The sequence below is a fragment of the Passer montanus genome, unplaced genomic scaffold (assembly GCF_014805655.1).
Source record: "Passer montanus isolate IOZ18808 unplaced genomic scaffold, ASM1480565v1 scaffold90, whole genome shotgun sequence".
NCBI classification, from domain to species: Eukaryota; Metazoa; Chordata; class Aves; order Passeriformes; family Passeridae; genus Passer; species Passer montanus.
The window spans coordinates 1,384,258-1,403,787 of record NW_024374368.1 but is presented as its reverse complement, the minus strand read 5'-3'; the positions used below and the strand labels follow the sequence as shown (position 1 = coordinate 1,403,787).

The following is a 19,530-nucleotide window of genomic DNA, read 5'->3' as shown; positions in this document are numbered from 1 at the left end:
AAGGCTTTACTGAACAGAGCAAACTAGTTGAACTGATTCTGTTTTCATCATGCTCCAAAGAACAGTTTTCATCATGTTCCAAAGATTCTAACAGCTGCAGCCCACTCATCCTTTCTTAACTGATTAGAAATCAAGAACTGGTTAGGAATTAAGGAGAAAGGAAACATTAAGTTTATTTAAGGCTTCAGTCATCCGTTATTTTCATTACTAACTCAGCTACTAACATTTTTAAATTAACAGGCCTAATCAGCTCAGATGCAGGTTGGTTCTTTCAGAAGACAGCCTTCTCACATTACAGTATTTGTCATTTTCATTCAAGATCCAAAAAATCATTCTAATGTTAACATTTTTTTAAAAACCAAACAAAAGATTCTTCACTGTCTGATGCACATTGGGTCATACTCACTTCCAGTCAAACTTGTTTTTTTACTCCAGGTAAACAAAGCCTTCAAGAAGAAAAGTCATCCAGACTGCATTGTACAAGATAAACAATTTTATCTAGAGCTTTGAATGTCTATTAGTCCCTAAAGGCTGGTCTGAACATATGACAAATGCTGCTGTACTTAAAAAAGAGAAGCATAATCCAAAACTTGGCCCTTCAACCTTTGACAGAAAAATTACTGGTGCAGACATGGCAGGGGGCAGAGGTGAGGTGAGATGCTGGACAAGAACTCTATCACAGAACTGTTTGCAGTGCTGACAGAAACAGTATAATTGGCATTTTGTTATGTAGGAGTACAGATTGTCATACTCAAGAAAAAGACACTATACTCTCTTGGGATAACACACCATGAAAGAGCAGTCCAAAATTAAGAAAGACTGGAAGTAAAGAGTGCTGACATAAATGTTACCAAAAATCTCGGGTTTCTGAGATGCAAGGCTGCTGCAGAGAGACCATGCATATACTGAATGAAACTAAGCAGAGACAATAAAGAAGTCTCTTAAGTAGAAGAACTGATAGACTTACATGAAGATGGGACTACCATAATTTTTTTATTTTACTAGAAGTAAAACCTTTTATAAGCTGATGAAGATTTCTGAAAGTTCTAGGGATTCTTCTAATACTGAAAATCTAGAAGTTTTAAGGACTAGTAACCTCCCGTCTTGATGAGCCAGAAGGAATTATATCTGCACAGCCAAAAATAAACAAAATTTCAACTAAACACATTGTCTGATCTGCAGAAATACATGGGATGGCAATTAGACCAAGCAAAGTGAAAATACTCATTAGGAGGACTGAGTAGTTTTCACATCCAGAGTAATGTCAAAAGCAAAATACATGCATTTTCTTTATATAATTTACAAAAAAGTTTCCATGAAAAGGAAAAAACAGATGGTGAAGAAACACTGAGAGATGAGGATTTTTAAACTAAATCATTTTAAAAGTCATATTTGAAATAATGCAAGCCTTTACCACTAATGGATAAGGGAACACTATGTCATAGGGACAATATTTACTGTTTTCTTGCATCACGGACAACCTTCTTTTTTCCCATCCCTAAATCCCTTTTTTCTTATCTCTCAAAATAAATTCCCAGTTTGGCTCTTGAATATGTCAATTAAGGGTTTAAATCTTTGAGGTTATCTTTACATAATCTTAAAGAGAGGATTACATATAGCAATATAAGAGTCACCATCTTTGTATTTATAATCTTTCTGAAAATGAGGGGATTAATTCTGACAAGGCTACAATCACCACACATTCCCAAATATTAACTTGCTACACACCTCTTTATTCAAGCTCTAGGTTAAACTTCATTGGTCTGAAGGATGTGAAGTTTTACTTTCAGAACTGTTTCACCAACACATACAAATGTCACACCCAGCCTCAAAATTCCTGGACAACAAAAATTCACTGAGAGACTCTGGAGAGCCTCATGAAGGCCACAGTGATCACAACCCTTCTGTCTAAACCACCCTCATCAAACATAACTGTTACATCAACTGGAAGAGTGCAATCCAGTTACTAACTCCTACAGCTGATATTTTAATATTACCTCAGTTGTATATATTATTTTGGGTAACTACAGATTGATTAGGACAAAATAAGACACAAGCAAAACCATGGAATGGACAACACAGAAGTCTATTAAAAAAATAAAGGATCATTTCCTAATCCGTATGAATCAACAGTTTCATGGAAGTCAGTCTTGTTAACAATAACATTTATAAAATTTATACTTCTGTGAACAATACTCTCCAAATCTCAAAATGCTATTAAAATATCAGGAATCCAAGGGAACAACAGTGAATATTTATTTATTTTTCAATCATTAGTAGAATAATTACTTATTCAAAGAATTTAAGCAGGCACATTTTAAATCTATTTATTTTTCAATCATTAGTAGAATAATTACTTATTCAAAGAATTTAAGCACATTTTAAATTGCATTACTTATTTGGAAATGAGTGCATCTAGTGCAGGTATTTCTTGTAAAGCTGAAAGTTAAGAAGTATCACTGAAGCAGCAAACACACATTTATAAATTGCCTGATGCTGTGAACGAGTAATTGAGGAGATATTTAATGAATAATCAAGGCACTCAGACATAAAAGAGTACACCCACCAAGAGAGAAAACCACTTCCTTACCTCTATGACACCACAAGAATCAAGCTCGGAATAAGACAAAAAGAAGTACCAAGATAGTATGGTCCAATTACCTGTGATATCACTTTATAACATGAAAAACCCCATCACAGAAAACAGTTAATTTTTTTTCCACTTTAATTCATTAATGTGAAATGGTCAATTAATGCTAAATGTTGGAGAAGTGAACATTGATTTCAGGAGGCTGCAGGCGTCAGAATCTCTGTCCTGTAGCTGCTCTGATCTTCTGTGTGAGGTATGGGAAGGAAAGATTCTAGGGAAACTCTGCCCATGGGAGAGCATGCAGGGTGACAAAGCAACCCGGTGTGAGCATCTTGCAGGAAAAGACAGTTGTTCCACTTTGTTGGGTAGCACAGAAAATCATCCACACTTCTAGTCCTGCCTCCAGGCCCTCTTCTTCCACCAAAGAAACAAGGCTGGGGCAGGGGGAAGGGAGTTACCACACCAATGAAAGTCAGCAAGTATAGGATCAGAAGCAAGTTTATTGATGTAAAAATAAGAAGTAGGAAAAAAAAAGGAAAAAGTGCCTTTTCTTGTGTCAGATGCAAGTAAGTTTCTTGATAAATTTCTCTTCATTTTAGACTTTCAAATTCCAGAATTTTTATTCAACGTAATTCTGATTGAAAAGTCCATTTCACTATTTATCAACATTAAAAATGCTGATGATTTTGTCACAGCTAATTGAACACTTGTCTAATTAACTGGGTTTTTTTAAAAAAAAAGAACCAAAACTGTATCACTTCCAGAGAGAACCAGAAATTCTATTATTTAAAAAATTAAGGATTTTTCCCTTCGCCATCAGGAAACCTTCACCTGAGTAATTTGAGATGCACAAACACAAACCAGATCTGAAACAGATCTGGAGAAATAACATCTGTAGACCCAAAAATGCGTTGGCCTTTCTTGCACTGAGCAAGACGGTAAAGTCACTTCTACAATTCTTCTTGCCCTCTGCAACTTTTTTTGGTTTTTTTTTTAAGAACCAAAACTGTATCACTTCCAGAGAGAACCAGAAATTCTATTATTTAAAAAATTAAGGATTTTTCCCTTCGCCATCAGGAAACCTTCACCTGAGTAATTTGAGATGCACAAACACAAACCAGATCTGAAACAGATCTGGAGAAATAACATCTGTAGACCCAAAAATGCGTTGGCCTTTCTTGCACTGAGCAAGACGGTAAAGTCACTTCTACAAATCTTCTTGCCCTCTGCAACATTAACAAAAAAAACCAAAAACTAAGACTTGGCATTCCCTATATGGATAGTTCTGATCATCAAAAGTTAAAATTACAGTAATATTTACACACAGGCAAAGAGAGAACTTAAAGTTTTCTTTCCTCAAATGCCACAAACCTTACCACAAACCAAATGCCACTTTAAGAAGCAATGGAAATATTTATCACAAACACCACTAGGGCCTTCTGAGAACCACTGAACATTTGCTTCATGGTGAAGACAGAACTAACTTGTTCTTCACAAAAATTTCATCTCTCCTCCTCCATTTTAGATGTTCTCCTCCTCTAAGATTTACTATTTCAGGCCAATTCAGAAAGTCCACAGTTCCATTCCCTTATCTGAACAAATATATGTTAACCAGGAATATACAGTGAAGTCCAACACAAATTTTGGTTTAGGTGCAATGGACTAGGGACACAGACAAGACATCATGTAGACCAAGGTATTAGCTTTAATTAATCAGAAATTAATTGGTGCATGGGGGAAAGGGGGGAAGAAAAAACAGCCTTACTCCTGTGAACATTAGCTTCCAGTAAAAAGCTATATTCATGGACATCTTATACAGTTAATGAAAATACTTGCTGGTTTGATTCCTTTCAGTAGAATGCTAGAATTTAAAATACTCATAAAGCTGGCAAAATGGTACCTTAACATGCTTCAGCCACTTAGAAGAACCCTTTCACATATGCACTCTGTTACACTCTTAAGGAACTAAAATTTTTGAACATAAGAACAAACTTTAGGAAAAGGAAAATATTGCCTAGCTATACTGTTGCTTTAATTATTTCACATTACAAATTTTTCTAGCTGGCAAGGACTTTAAAAAGGGTATATAAAGCTGTAAATAAACACATTGTAATAGTTAAGCAGGCAATAAGTCCCACTTAAAATTACTAGAAGTTGCAAAAACGTTGAAGAGATTTTTTCAATGTCAAATAAAAGCCTTGACAAGCTTCAGTTAATTGAAATTAAGTAAATGAACTGAACAAGAACCATGGAGTAATGAAGCACCATTAAGCAGCAGGTGGGTTTTTGTCATTTGTACAGATACACTGAAAGAAATGGTTCAGTAGCAAAGCCCAGTAAACAGTGCTTCAATGTGTGACTCCTGCTAGACATATGAGAGAAAAGCAAAGTCCAAGGTACTCAAGCACCTCTAACCTTTGATTTTTAACCTGGATGCCTTACCCTGAATGTCTTGGATTTTTTCATTTTAACTTAATAGATCTGTTTATATGACACTGGAATATTACTTTTTTTTTTCTTTTTTTTTTTCACAGACTAAACCAAGTTCCACATCGTCTGGTATTCTGGTTTTGCCCCGAGCAGCCAATTCCATACCTTTTTATCTGCATGAATTTAAATACTTCCTGTTTTTTAAACCCCTTATTTTTTTTGTTGTTTTCACCTTTACTACCTTTAAATTTCAGTCCTATGTATATTTTTCTCTTTGCATTTTATACCTATACAATCTAAACATTTTCTGGGAGATATTTTAATTATTCAACAAAAAAATACACATGAAACCCATATGTTACAAATAAAAAATATTTAAGAATGGAACAAAGTAGCATGCATGCTTACTATCAGGTTTTCTACCTATGTCTTGAAATTATGCATGAAACTAAAGAACCTGAAACATTACAAATCCTAATTTATTTGATGATATGCTCAATGAAGGAAACTATTAACTTTCGCAGAAAAACAACTTGTTTGTGAAAACAAGTTGTTTGAGAAAAAAAGCAATAGTTCTATGCTTAAACTGAATGCAAAAGATGGTACTAAATGTATTCAGAATCATAAAGCATAGAATAAGTTTAATAATCAGCCAGTAAATTTGTAAGATGCTGTGAGTAGTACTGAACAGCCTCCTCAACTATGAGATACCATTTGTAAAAATATTATAAATAGTCGCTTAAGTCATTGTTTAATAGCTTAGAGAATACTAGGAATGAAAATAATTTTTTCCCTGATTATTTAAAATAATGCTAAGAGCACTGATTTTACTTCTCACACAATGGAAACACACAGTGATAGCACTTCTAGGACAGGATTGTAGTAAATACCATTGTTTGTTGAGCAAGAAATTATTTTCTATGGTACCTACTGCTAAACTTGAGTCAGACAAATACTGATGGACTGAAATGTAGGTCTTCACCTTAAAATCGAGGATAGTTTATAAAAATGCAAAGCTAACAACTTGAAACTATTTAACAGAATATTTAGCTACTTATCAAGATTATACGATTCCTTCAGATCCCTTAAGCACTTACGTATCCAATTCCTTAGGTATTGATGAGTTTAAAGTATGTATGTTAAAAAATACCTATGTCATCAGGCACATAAATATCACCTATACAAACAGATCTGGAAAACCTGAAAGGACAGTGAAATGTACTGTTCAAAACATTTGTAACTGTAGGACATATTCTGTGTTAATAGTGAATATTGGAAACTTTTTTTTTTTTTTTTAAGTAGAGGTGCTGCAGTGCCTTAACCATCTTGATAGCCTTTAATTAAACTGTCTCCAGCACATCTGTGTCTCCTTTGTACTGAGTAGCCCAGTACTGGGCACAGCACTCCAGATGTGGCCTCATCATCAGTGCTGAATAAAAGGGAAGGACCACCTCCCTCAACCTGACAGACATCCTTTGCCTAATGCAGCCCAGGAACCGGCCACCCTCTCTGCCCCCACGGCAGAGTGCTGCATCATGTTCAACCTCATGTCCACCACGACCCCCAGATATCTTCTGCCAGCAGAATGTTTTGTTTCTCCTGTTAAAACTCAAATGTACTACCAAAACCATCTTCAACTTACAATATCCCTCACTCCTTGATCTAAGAACAGCTTACAAGTATTCCCCCCCAAAAAAGAGAATTACTTGAGGCTGAGAGATCTGGAAAAGGACCAAAACTTGTTAATTAAATACTCAAACAAAACAAATTAGAAGAAAGCTATGAGAATATTCTCATGCTTTTTGTTTTCATCAACATAATTTTGGGAGTGGATCTTCAGACCAGCTAGAACAGTCAGGGATATAGGAGCATTTAATTTCTCATCGTTTTGCCAAGGCCACAGTACATACTGGTGGGTATGGATACAGTAGTGGCTTCCTTAGGATCTGCTTTCACAGAAGTAGAATTTCAGCTTCAGCACTCTCCTCCTCCAAGGTTTATGAGGCCTTGACTACAGGACAAGGCACTAGTTTTCCTGACAGTAAACCAACAGCTTCTCCAGAGATACTTCAGCGTCCCTGATACATTATAAATATTTTGTTACTAAGTTCCAAGCTGCCAACCCTGAAGCAGACCGACAGAGAACTGAACTGGAAAGCAAACTGTAACTCTTCTTAAAACACAGGACATCCTGAGATGGAAGAGACCCCTGAGGATCACCTTATCCAACTCCTGACACCACGCAGTGCAACATAACAGTTAAATATATTTTAACATAAAGTTAAAAGTATCTCAGAGCACTGTCTGAATGCGTCCTGAACAGGATGGACTGGTCAGTTCCCAGGACCATGATATTATCCGTGTTTGTAACACTTGGTTGGATGAGTCCCATGGCTGGAGCACTGGGATGGAGGGCTACAGGCTGCTCAGGAGCAATAGGCAGAGCAGGCAAAGTGGAGGAATTGGTCTGTTTGTGAGCAAGCGTTTGGTTGCACAGCCTTACAGTTAGTGATGATGTGATTGAGAGCCCCTGAGGATTACGGGTGTGGAAGAAAAGGAGCTGTTGCAGTGGGTGTCTACAACTGATACCCCAGCCAGGATATAATCACTGATGAATTATTCTCAAGGCAATTTAGGGGAAACCCATGAATTTGTAGCCCTTGCCCTTATAAAAGATTTCAATTAATATCAATCAAGAACACCCTACCGCTGTGATGAGGAAGGAAATTCTTGAAGTCTGTAGGAGTAACTTCTTGTCAAAGGTACTCAGTGAGTCAACTAGAAAAGATGCCCTCCCAGACTTGCTATTTGTGAATACAGAAGGACTCATGGGGGATGTAACAGTAGGTTGCTGTCTTGGCAGCTGTGATCTTGAAGTGATCGTGTTTAATTTTATATCCTTCTAGGATAAGGCCAGTAACCTTGCAGATGAAGGGAAGGTGGCAGATATAGTTCCAGATTTTAGCAAGGCTCCTAAAAACATCCTTCAGGACAAGTTGCCCAGCTGTGGGATGAGCAGGCCCATGGTATGCTCAGTGAAGTACAGTCTGAAGGGCAGAGCTCAAAGTGTTACCTTGCAGATGAAGGGAAGGTGGCAGATACAGTTCTGGATTTTAGCAAGGCTTTTGATACTGCTCCTCAGAACATCCTTCAGGACAAGTTGCCCAACTGTGGGATGAGCAGTCTGAAGGGCAGAGCTCAAAGTGTAGTACCAAATGGGACTACACGTGACCTGTCCCAGTGCTGCTCCTCAAGGCTCAGTTCCAGGGCCAGTGCTGTTCAATATCTAGATCAATGATCTGGATACTGGAGCTAAATGTACCAGTAGCAGGTCTCCCGATTGGAAGCTGGAGAGGGAGGCACTAATCGGCTCTCCAAGTTGTTTAGTGCCAGGACATGTAGGAATGGTTCAACATTGAGTCGGGAAGTTCAGACCTGACATTAGAAAGTATTTCTTCACTGAGAAAGTGGTCAAACACTGTAACAGGTTTCTTAGAGAGGTGGTCTATGCCCCAGGCCTGTCCGTATTTAAGAGACATTCAGACAGTGCCCTTAACAACATAGTTTACCTAGCTGTCAGCACTGAACGGCTCAGGCAGGTGGACTGGATAATCACTGTAGGTCCCTGCCAATTGAAATATTGTACCCTATTTTATTCTTGCAAACAGCTTGGGGCCATGACCCTGGGGAGCTTGTTCCAGTGCTTGACCCCACTTCTGAGATCCTTTCCAACATACGCCATTCCATGATTCAGCAAAGAATTTCTTATTAACCAACCAAATCAAAACAGTTTAATGCAACTCCCTCACCTCCTATCACTGGACACCAGAAGATCAGCACCTCCTTATCTGTTTCCCATCATAAGGGAGTTGTAAACAGCAATGACATCACTTCTACGTTTCATCTAAGCCATGCAAACACAGTACCCTGAGCTGCCCCTCATAAGCCATGCTCTCTACTCCTCCTTTGGACAAATTCTAACATTTTTCACACTGATATAAATATTACTGTATTTATTCTCCTTAAGCCAAGCTATATGCATTTTTCACCTCTCCACCTCAGAAACCAAATCTTCATCTACTCTTATTGATATAGAGAGCAAGCTATATACAAACAGTATTTTCTGCATTTTTTCAAGTACATTCACTGACCATTGCTTCAAATGCTGCAGAATTGATCTGTGCATCATCTATAACATATCACCAGCCTCATATAAGGATCTAAGAAAAAATACAGTACCATCACAGAAGTTTACAAAAAAATGTATTTCCAAGTGTTACGCAAGAGTCCCAGACAAATTACTATGATTCCACTGCACACATCTGCCTGTTCTCTTCTGCCTTATACTTGGACCTTTTTAGCCTTGCTTTCCCAAGCAAACATCACATGCATGACTCATATTGTCCACCTGCCTCTTCCCCCTCTTCCTTTCATCTCCATCCCTCTAACTGAATCGGTTCACCACCAGATCCAGTTAAATAAACTGAGAAATAATATCTTCTGAAACACTAAGTTCCCATGAGTTTCACCAAGTTCAATAGCATAGCAGAGGGAAGAGACACAATTTCATGTTCTTGCTGAGCAAAGGCAGCAGCGTGAGTTCAAGCTCTCTACACTGACTGACTCAAAAGCTACACAAACACCACAGAAAGCTCTGAATCAGTCTGAGCTGCAGCAGCGCATAGTGCCTTTTTTATTACAAATAAGAAGAGTCTAGGACAGCACATGAAGCAAAGAATTGTAACTACGAGAAAAGTCTGTATGGAACTTAGTTCCACTGCTACAGAGCAACTTGCAGCAAAATATTTACAGTATGCATTGCCTGTGAATCTTAATCACAGTGATGCTTCTAAGTCCTACCACAATGCCAAATGATGAAAAATACCACAATGCCTCTTCTGTGTGTAACAGATAAATATACACACACAGTGAAACAAACAGAGTAAACAACTTCCAGGTTTCTTGAGCAGAACAATGGTAGTTAAAGGCCATCACATATGTCAAGAAATCAGGGAAGAATATTTACTCCTTAATTCTAATATTTAGCTGAATAGTTCTCATATCTGCCAGCACACGACATAGCTACACAAGCCTTTCTGGGTTGTCTTCTGTTATGGAGAATCCTAATGACTGGTATAAATTATTGCTCATCAGATTTGCATCAAGAGAAATGTAAAGTAATATATTAAGATAGACTGTTAAAATATGGACAGATTTTAGTGTACCTACACTGCAAACAGAAAATTTTACCCCCTAGTTACATATAGGTACTTCCATATTAAGCTATATAGGCAACCTATTTTCACCACATGGAAAATGGAGAAGTATGAGCTTCCGAACAGGCAGAGAGCCTGAGCACATACCAAGAGTGCCCAGATAGCTTATAAAATCCACTCGTAGGAATTTGTGTCTGTCAGCACCACCTTATTAGTTACAATAGCTTTGACTGGTGTAAACACATCTCTACTGCAGCCATAGCAAAATTAGCAAACATGGAACAACTTTAAAGACATTAACCAAGAGCGCTGCTGTTACTGTTACATCCCCCCCACTATGTTTTTATGGGATATGAAAAAAGGTGACTAAGGAATACCAATAATGGCAAATATATTATTACTGCTCCACAAAATAGTTTCCCAACCTCCCCATTGTTTTGATAAGTCACAAAAAAACAACAATTCAAAGAGGGAAGAGAAGCCCACTCAGTGTTATGAGAAAGTGGCAGAAGGGGTTTTGCACAATTTTTGTCAGTAAGACATTTGATGTAATCCACCTCTCACCAGTAACTTTATCTCAAAAAATAGCTCAAAGAGGTATAAGTAGAATTCACTGCATGTTCTCACTCTCTTTTCTCTGAATATTTGATTTTTTAAAAGTGCTATGCAAGGCTCTTTCCAGCTGTCAATCTCAGCAGTGTTAAAACACTAAAACATGTCTGTCCTACTTCCAGTCACAGACTGCACTAATCTTACCTACTGCTACCTGAGAGCATTCAGCCAAGCACTGTCACTTACTTTTTCAAAAATAGCCCTTCAGTCTCTACAGCGCTAGAGAATTCAACCTGATCCTTACCAAGGCTCTAAGCTGATGAATAATTCTCACATCTTAAAACAAAGAGTTGTCTGTTTCTGCTAATTATTTTTCAATCCAATTTTAGTCTGAGTCAATCTGATTCCAAAATTTAACTACAAAAAAAAAATAAAAAATCCCAAGCTGAGAAAGTGAAAATTTAATAAAACACAGGTCTTACCAGAAGGGTCCAAAGTCTGACTTTCCAAGGGCCAATACTGGACCACAATAATACCTTGCATATTAAATTTAACACATCATTACAAAAGCAACAGAGAATGAAAACACACTTTCATGAAGGTCAGTATCCTTTTTAGACAAAAGCTAAAGACTAAACTATAAAATTTAAAATTATTAACAGCTTATTCTTGAGAGTAGCATTGCCTTGAAATCAGGTGGCTACAAAAAGTGCACAGAAAGACCAGCTTCCCACTGTAGGATGTCAAAGTTATTCCCTAATTCAGGTTGATTTTCAAGGGACTTGTGGGGGTTGATATTAGAGGAAAGACAAGCAAGAGAAAAGCATCTCCAGCATCCTTTACCCACAAAATATACATTTGCATGAGATGGTCAACCCACAGGCCTTCAGCCTGAAGAGCATTAAAAACGCTTAGTCATTCTCTAAGATTCATCCATATGAATCTCTCCTCCTCTTGCTGTGCTTTCTTGTGCCTTCCCCAGTTGTACTGCACAGCTTTCAAGACAGGGCAGAACACGAAAAAGTTGAAAAAATACACGTGCTTTCTTGTGCCTTCCCCAGTTGTACTGCACAGCTTTCAGACAGGGCAGAACATGGAGAAGTTGAAAAAATACATAAAGCATTCATTCAAGCTAGGAATGCACTGTGCACAGAAACAGTGGCATGATGACATTGTCTGTTTTATGCTTTAGTCTACTCTTACATCTTCTATATCAACCTTTAGGGACACCAGTTTTTAAACTGTGGAGTGTCACTAAACATCTGGAAAAATGTTCTTTGTTCCCCCTGTTATAAGGGAGGGATTGAAACACAAAATGTTCAAATATGCAGGATTTGAACAGGAGTATAAGGAAATAATCTTGTATATATTTCCTGAATATAAAGGGAAAACAAGCCCAAAGTATATGTCTCTGCTAATAAAGATTTATTTAATCATTTTTGATTTCTTATAGCCTTTAAAGCATTGAAACTGAAGCAACGAGCATGACAGATTTATACAAAAAAGACAAGAACAGCAACCAACTCTGAAAGTAGGCTGTCCCTGACAGTTATATTAAAAAAAAATAAAATAAACAAACTGTAATGTAACCAAAAAAAAAATGCAGTGGGCAGTCTAGACTAACTTGTTCTTTTAAAGTATTTTAAAATGCATTTAGTTCATGTACAAAAGTACAATCTGTATGATCTTTTTTATTAAAATCCCCATTTCTTAGCAATGGATTTTCTCCTTGTCTGTTTATTCCTTATTTTGAATCATTCATCAGTCAACCTCAACTGAACTGTGTAAGAATTACTTCTTGATAAACTATCCTCCACAACTTTTCAAAGTGTGCTCTAACACCTCTTTGTTTAGTATGACACAGGATTAAAAGCATGGGCTGAAAGTTATATTTAATATATTTAATGTATTTAATATTTTGGGTTCTGTGAGCCTCTGCTAGAGGCCTCTCTTCATTTTCTTTTAATGATAAAAATTAACAACACTTTTCATTTTATTTGCACAGAAGCTGTACTACTCTGATAGTTTTCTCTTCAATCAGTTCCATTTTCCTGATCAAACACTGATTACAAACAACAAAGAAACCAAACAGTTAATTTGTAAAATATCTGGGAGATTCCCAAAACCATTTACCACAGACTAGTAACCAATATGCTGATGTAAATAATACAAAAATATAATTTAGATTTTGACTCCATTTTTGATGAGACATTTTCGTAAAACGGTTCTTAACTATGTTTGGTTCTTGTTACCAAATACTTCATTACATCTCATTTAATAGTTGTAGCTACTCTTTCCAACACTATGCTAACACAAAAAATGTACCTATCACCAAGTATTACACTACCCACTGTTATTTCCCACTGAAGGTTCAATTTTCACTGCTCAATAAATAATTTCACTACCAATTTTGTCATTAGCAGAAGACTTTTCATCATGTTATGAAGTAAGATTCCAAATAGTTTTCTTTCCCATAGTTATTCCCTTAACAATGCAGTTGAAGTCACCATCCCATGATAACATTTTGTCAGCAGTCTCTTACAAGACACTCAGCCAGGGATTTATTTTATTTTGGAATGACATACAGATATCAGTCTTCCACCAGATTTTCAATACTAACTGATTTTTTCCTGTCCTTGTAACTGGCATCTTGAAGTCAAAATACATCTTCTTTTTCTTTTTTTTTTTTTTAAGCCCAAAATCTTCTCTGCTACTAAGTAAGAGAAGTGATCATTTTTTACAAAGATAACACTCTACAAAGATAGCTGGAAATGGAAAATATATTGTGCCAAGAATGGAGGAAAGAAAGGAACTGAAATTTAAGAAAAAGCAGTTTCCACAATTTAACCTGAGGAGAAAAGGGAAGTTTGTCAATCCTATTACTATTCATCTTCTATTGAGCTTTCCTCTTACATTTTATTTTGCTTTTTAGTTGTTATGTTTACAAACATAATTTTATGTCATTATAGACACTAGGAAATATAAGAGAGGATTATGTATGTAATTTTGGTACACCAGTTAATAAAAACAAGGTCAGCTTTAAGACTAAGGTATCATGATCTGTTCAGCAGTTTTACTTCATCCTTACAAACAAAAAAAAGTCTTTCTGAATTTCTCAAGAACTACCACAGCACTCTGTTTCAAAACTGGACATGTGTTATTTTTTCAGTTCTGATGCCAAAGCATATTGTGCAATTTTACAGATTAACAACTTTATCTTTCCTGTTTACTTTAGCCCATTTTAAAACACATTTGATTTGATTTATACTGAGAAACTTCTGGCTACCTTGAAATGCACATAAAATCCAAAGTCTTCCTATATTTTTCACCCACCTATATGAGGAACAGGTAAAAGTTTTCAGTTTCAACAATCCTTTTTTAAAGGATTCTTCTGCTACTCTCCAGCTCCACTCAGATCTTACAGCAAAAGATCTGGGTTAAAAACCCCAGTGATGAGAAATATGTGCAGAGTATCCTGTTTACTGTTCTCTATGCTCACAGAAGCACAGATGAGAGCTCTCCTCTGCCCACTTCAGGCTGCAAGGTGAAGACATTTAAATGCATAAACCAGAATTATTTTGCTGCTTATCTTTAGAATCTGACTTCCTCTTCTCATCAGTTTTTAAATTGCTTTCTTCTATTTTCAAGACCATATCCTGCAAAATAAGCCTAGAATCCTAATGGAATCAAAGTAGATGGGAGTAATTCTATGCTGTTTGAACTACTTGAGTGGTCAGTTACTAATATGTGTTTGCATTCTCAGTGCCATTTACACGTAAGACAAATCAAGAGATTGTCCTACTGTGTAACAGATCATTTTATTCAGAAAAAAGTATTCAGGTTTTGAATTGGTTACACTTAAGTATGCTCAGATGTTAGCGACTTAAAGCAGAACATAAGCATATCTAAGATACTCCAATGAAAAGAAAAACGGTGGTTAATAAAAACCAAAGAACGTAATCTGCTTTGTCAAACACATGCTTCACTCCAATTTTATTGATTTTGGTTTTTTTTACTTTATTTTAGTCAAAAGCCATTATAAAGTAACATAATCAGCTCAATAAATTTCAGTTGACTCTTCAAAATCAGTAGAATTTGTAAGTTAAATCCAAATCCATACTCTCTTTTAAAAGGATTTTAAAAGTGGTTTTTTGACAGTACTGAATTATCAAGCTCTACATTAGATTAACAATTTATACAGTCCTCAACACTGACTGAGGGGAGACAGAATCAAAATATATTTGTTTCTTTGCCGTATATAGGCTGCTATAGAACTACGTCAGTACAGTCATGTAAACCTCCAATGATTAATTGCTTCTTACTCTATGTGCAATAATTAGTAGACCTATATGTAGACCTATATGTAAAAGAAACCTAAAGGTTTTTCTGACATACTTTCCCTGCAATGCTAAGAAATTTAAAAAAAAAAACCAAAAACAAAAAACAAACCAAACCTAGCACTCTCCCCTGTAAACAATCCTGATATCCTATAACCACTCTGACAGTTGATGGCTTCCCTGGAATCTCTAGTGTTTCTCTCTAAAGCAACACTACACTTGGAAAACTGAGCTTAACTTAAATACCCTCCTGATTAAACTAGCAGCTCCTCAAACACAACAAATACATATCACAAGCAGCAGCAATTAGAGCTTTTCACTTACAAAAAGCAACTAAAAACAAAAACTCCCTCTCACCATCTCTTAAAGGTATCATAGCAAATTTTAGCAAAAACTGTGCCATGTCAGTGTTCTACAGGGGAGAGTGGCAGGATGGGGAAAGAAGGTGCACCACTCTAAGACGACTTCTTTTTTATAAACCTTTGGAATGCCTCTTCTGGACACTCCCAACTCCTGCTGGTAAGTAGAGGAGATTTCTCTTTCCAGCTACATTAATTTTCTTCAAGAAAACAGTGGTGACACCTCCAGTATTTCCAATGATCCTTACCTATGGCCACTTTATGTAAAGACAGGAGAACTCCAGCATACTACAGTAAATCTGAATGAACACCGACACAGAAAGTGGCCTACTAACACAATGGCAACAAACTTTGAAAGAAGGACCTGGATGTAACCAGCTCCTACTGCCTGCACTGGGACACAGACCCAAGAATATAGAAGAGTGTCACTCTATTGCATAACAGAATTCAAACGAAGAGTTCAGCAGTTACGGTTTATAAGTTCCACAAGGACAGGAAAAATAACAGGATTTTTGCTAATATGACTCTACCATAGAAACCGGGGAATCCTGCCCCAGTTTACATACTTTATTATAGGCACACTGAAGAAACTTTTCTGATTTTGAGTCACTATGCAACTGATTTTCTGGCAGAGCCAGAAGAGTTTTTGTTTTGTGTATATTTTTTTTTTAAATTCAGACAAATGTTACACTGCAGAAGCAGGCAAGTGCAGTACAAGGCTTGTCTAAAATATAGAACATTTTTATAAGTAGCTGCACCCCTTTTCAGTCTTTACTAAGAGTCTTTTTAATACAGCTAAAAGTAACTTACAAAAATCACTTAAAGACAGCTTGCAGCAAGCACTAAATTTGGTTATCACTCCATTCATTACCTCACCTAGCCTTCACACTTCATTATCTCAACTCAACTCTAAAATGAACTTGGGGGTTTTTGTGGGGATTTAAGTTGCAAGGATTTTTTTTAAGCAAACAATGAGTATTTGCTTTAAGCACATAAAGAGAAGCCATTTCCAATTAACAGACATGGCTTAGGTCATGATATTTTGATCATGGCACCTTAGTTTTCAAGTCTAATGTTTTAATGGCATAGGAAGCACAAAGAAACTGAATGTGATACCAACTCCCTGTTGTACATCCTTACTCCTGATTCTTCCTGTCCAAAACCCAGAATGAAATTTCTTTCCCCACAAACATTCTTTCATAAGAAACAACAGGGAAGTGGGTAGAAATTCCAACTAATCAAAATTTCCAACTTCATACTCAAAGATAAAAAGGAAGATGAAAAGCAGTAAATCTAGCAGAAATTTCTCCTTCCAAGGGTTCCACAGACTCATGAAAAGGGGTTGGCTCTGAACTCCATCAGTATTCCAGTGATTTAAGAAGCACTTGTAGGCAAAGTGATTATTTAAACTTTATTGAAAACCCTCTAAGAAAAACAGACTGGCTGACTTACAGTGTTTTTTTCACTGATATTTAGCAACAAATGTAAACTATTTTACAAACAAAAATAATCCGTATTCTTTTGGTACAAAGCGTCCTGTACCAAGAAAATAAATCAGTCCCAAAGCTCTCAAGCTTTCAAGTATAATTTTGTATTTAAGGGAATTATTCTACTTTGGGCAAAGTCCATGGATAGTACCAAGCTGCTCAAGTCAGAAGCACTTACAGGAGTAGACCTTTAAAATATAGCTCAAAATCCACACTTAAGAGGTGATAAAGGGATTCCAAACCCACAAGTTCACAAGCAGCATCAACCAAAAGTATTTCTAGTTGCCTCATTTCATCTTTGTCATGAATCTAAGTAAATTGTGCTTTTGCAGACGTAAAATTTTTCTCAAAGGGTAAAAAATTCTCAGATTTTTTTCTCTAAGTAAATTTATTTAATCTCTATTAGTATTTAAATTGACCAGAAATTGCTATTCAGTTTAGACCTTGACCAACACAGACTCAGATAAGGCAGCATAGAAAATTTTTTTTAAATATACAACCAGTTCAAGTTAGTAAAGCATTATCACAGCTAGTATCAGTCCCTTTGTTTCTATATTGCAGAGATTAAGCCAGTATACCAATTTTAAGAGTAGACTTATTACTATGAAGATCATACTGTCTTTCACAGGTATGACCATATATAACCCAGCTACCTGCAGTCACTAATTGCATCTCCTAGTAAACCAGCATTATTAAACTTGCATAACCTGAGGTTTTTTTCAATGCACGGAATCCTGATTACTTTTTATAAGACACAGGTGCCCTGTGAAAATGCAACTGAAATATGAATACCTTTTTTTACAGTTTCACCCAAACATCGAAGAGCTCCCATTAAAATAATTAGATGGTGTTAAGTTCTTTTCTCTCTTTGATGTTCAGTTTAAACATTTATAGATCTGGAAGCAGACCTAGAACATCCTAGTTAAACTGGGATGAGAATTGGTATCATTCCAAAAATAAGACAACTACAAATAAAATCAAGTAAATAAACACACTGAGTTGTAACATTTTGCAACAACGATAAACAAAGATAAATGACACAAACAGGTCTTTTGAGGTCTTGACACATTCTGCTCATCACAGGTGAGAGACAAGCAGGCACCTAAAACCCGAGTGCTGACCGAGAACACCCCGTGTCCCTGCACCTGGCACCGTGAGGGGCGACAGCACCGCACCGGGGAGGGGACACGGCTCCTCACCTCCTCCCTCCCCGGCTTCACCAAAGGAAGGTGAACACAAACATAACATCCTTCTCTGCTTTCACCCCGCACATAAGCAAGCCAGGGCCGGCAGTGGAGCTCTGCCTCACTGACTCCTGGCCACCAAAGCCTCTCGCAATCCACTCAGCGTTGACACAGGTCACGACTCAGCCCCCAGTCACCCTCGCAAAGGCCGTAGACAGGAATAAACAAGGTTATTCGCCTGACACCGGACACCGGCGGCACTCCCCCTCCCTCTCCCCCCGCCCCACAGAGACACAGGCTCACCACAGCCCCGACCCTCCCTCCCCTCGCCAGGTGCGGGCCCAGAGGCCCTCAGCCCTGTCCAGAGGCGAGCCAGAGTGGGAGACGGCAGGGAAGCAGCAATTCTCCGAACACCATGCGGGGCACCGGGAGGGGAGAAGCAACAGCCGCCGCCCCCCGCCAGCAGAGCCCGAGGGGTGCGACGAGTGGAAGTGCCGGAAAGGAGAGACCGAGACCTCAGCACGGCTCCCTTCGCCATTTTAGCCCCCACGCCCATTCCCCTCCTCCCCGCCCCTCGGTGACAGGGGCAGATCGCACCCGTCCAGCGCCCACCCCCCCGGCTGCCCACGGCCGAGCGGCGGCGAGGAGCGAGCACGGCAGCCGTGCTTCTGCCGGGCCAGACCGCAAACCAAAGCGGCTGCGGCACAGCCTGTTTTGTGCCCTTACCGTGGCTCGCAGCCTCACAGCTGCTGCCGCCTCCTTCTCCTTCCTTCCACCTCTCTCTTCTTCTTCTTCTTCGCTTCCTCGCCGCCGCGGCGGCTCCTCACCCCTCCGCGCCGCGCTCCGCCGCCGCCGCCGCGCAGAATGATGCCATCTCACAGCGGCATCGGCGGCTCCCGCACGACAGCCCTCCTCCCGCCCCTCCCGGCTCCGCTCCCGCTGCCGCTCCCGCTGCTCCCGCCCGGCGCCCCCGACGGCCGGGCCAGCCTCGTGCACGCTCCCGGGGCACGGGCAGCAGGAACTTGTGGAGCTGGAGCCGGAGCCGCTGGAGCCGCCCCGGCGGGAGGGCCCAGTCGGGACCGAGCAGTGCGCAGCGGCGGTGGGAGGGAAGAGGCGAGCCTGAACCGAGGCTCTTCAAAGGGGACAGGGCTTATTCCTAGCGCCTGCCCCGGGCTGAACCAAGTCGGGCGCCGCGGCGGGGAGAAGAGCCGAGAGCACGGAATCGACTTCGGGGGAGGTGGGGCCGGGCTGCAGCCCCGGGGCACCGGCAGCGGGACAGAGCCTGCTGGGGCAGGATAAGGAGGGCTCCTGCAAGTCGCTGTCCCCCGACAAGGCTCCTCTGCGGCGCGGAGAGCCAGCACACCCCGGTGCGGTG

General features: G+C 38.9%; 1 protein-coding gene across 3 annotated transcripts in view; it reads right to left on the bottom strand.

Annotated features, from left to right (window-relative positions):
• The window catches only part of WWP1 (WW domain containing E3 ubiquitin protein ligase 1), a 59,445-nt gene extending 40,151 nt beyond the window's left edge, over nt 1–19,294 (bottom strand). Inside the window, exon 1 of one of the 3 annotated variants that reach the window (XM_039695612.1) lies at nt 18,882–19,294. The gene's annotated coding sequence lies outside the window, so the exon portion shown is untranslated. The remainder of the gene's footprint in view (nt 1–18,881) is intronic. The other 2 variants (XM_039695611.1, XM_039695610.1) reach the window with 2 other exon arrangements.
• Nucleotides 19,295–19,530: the final 236 nt, after the last annotated feature.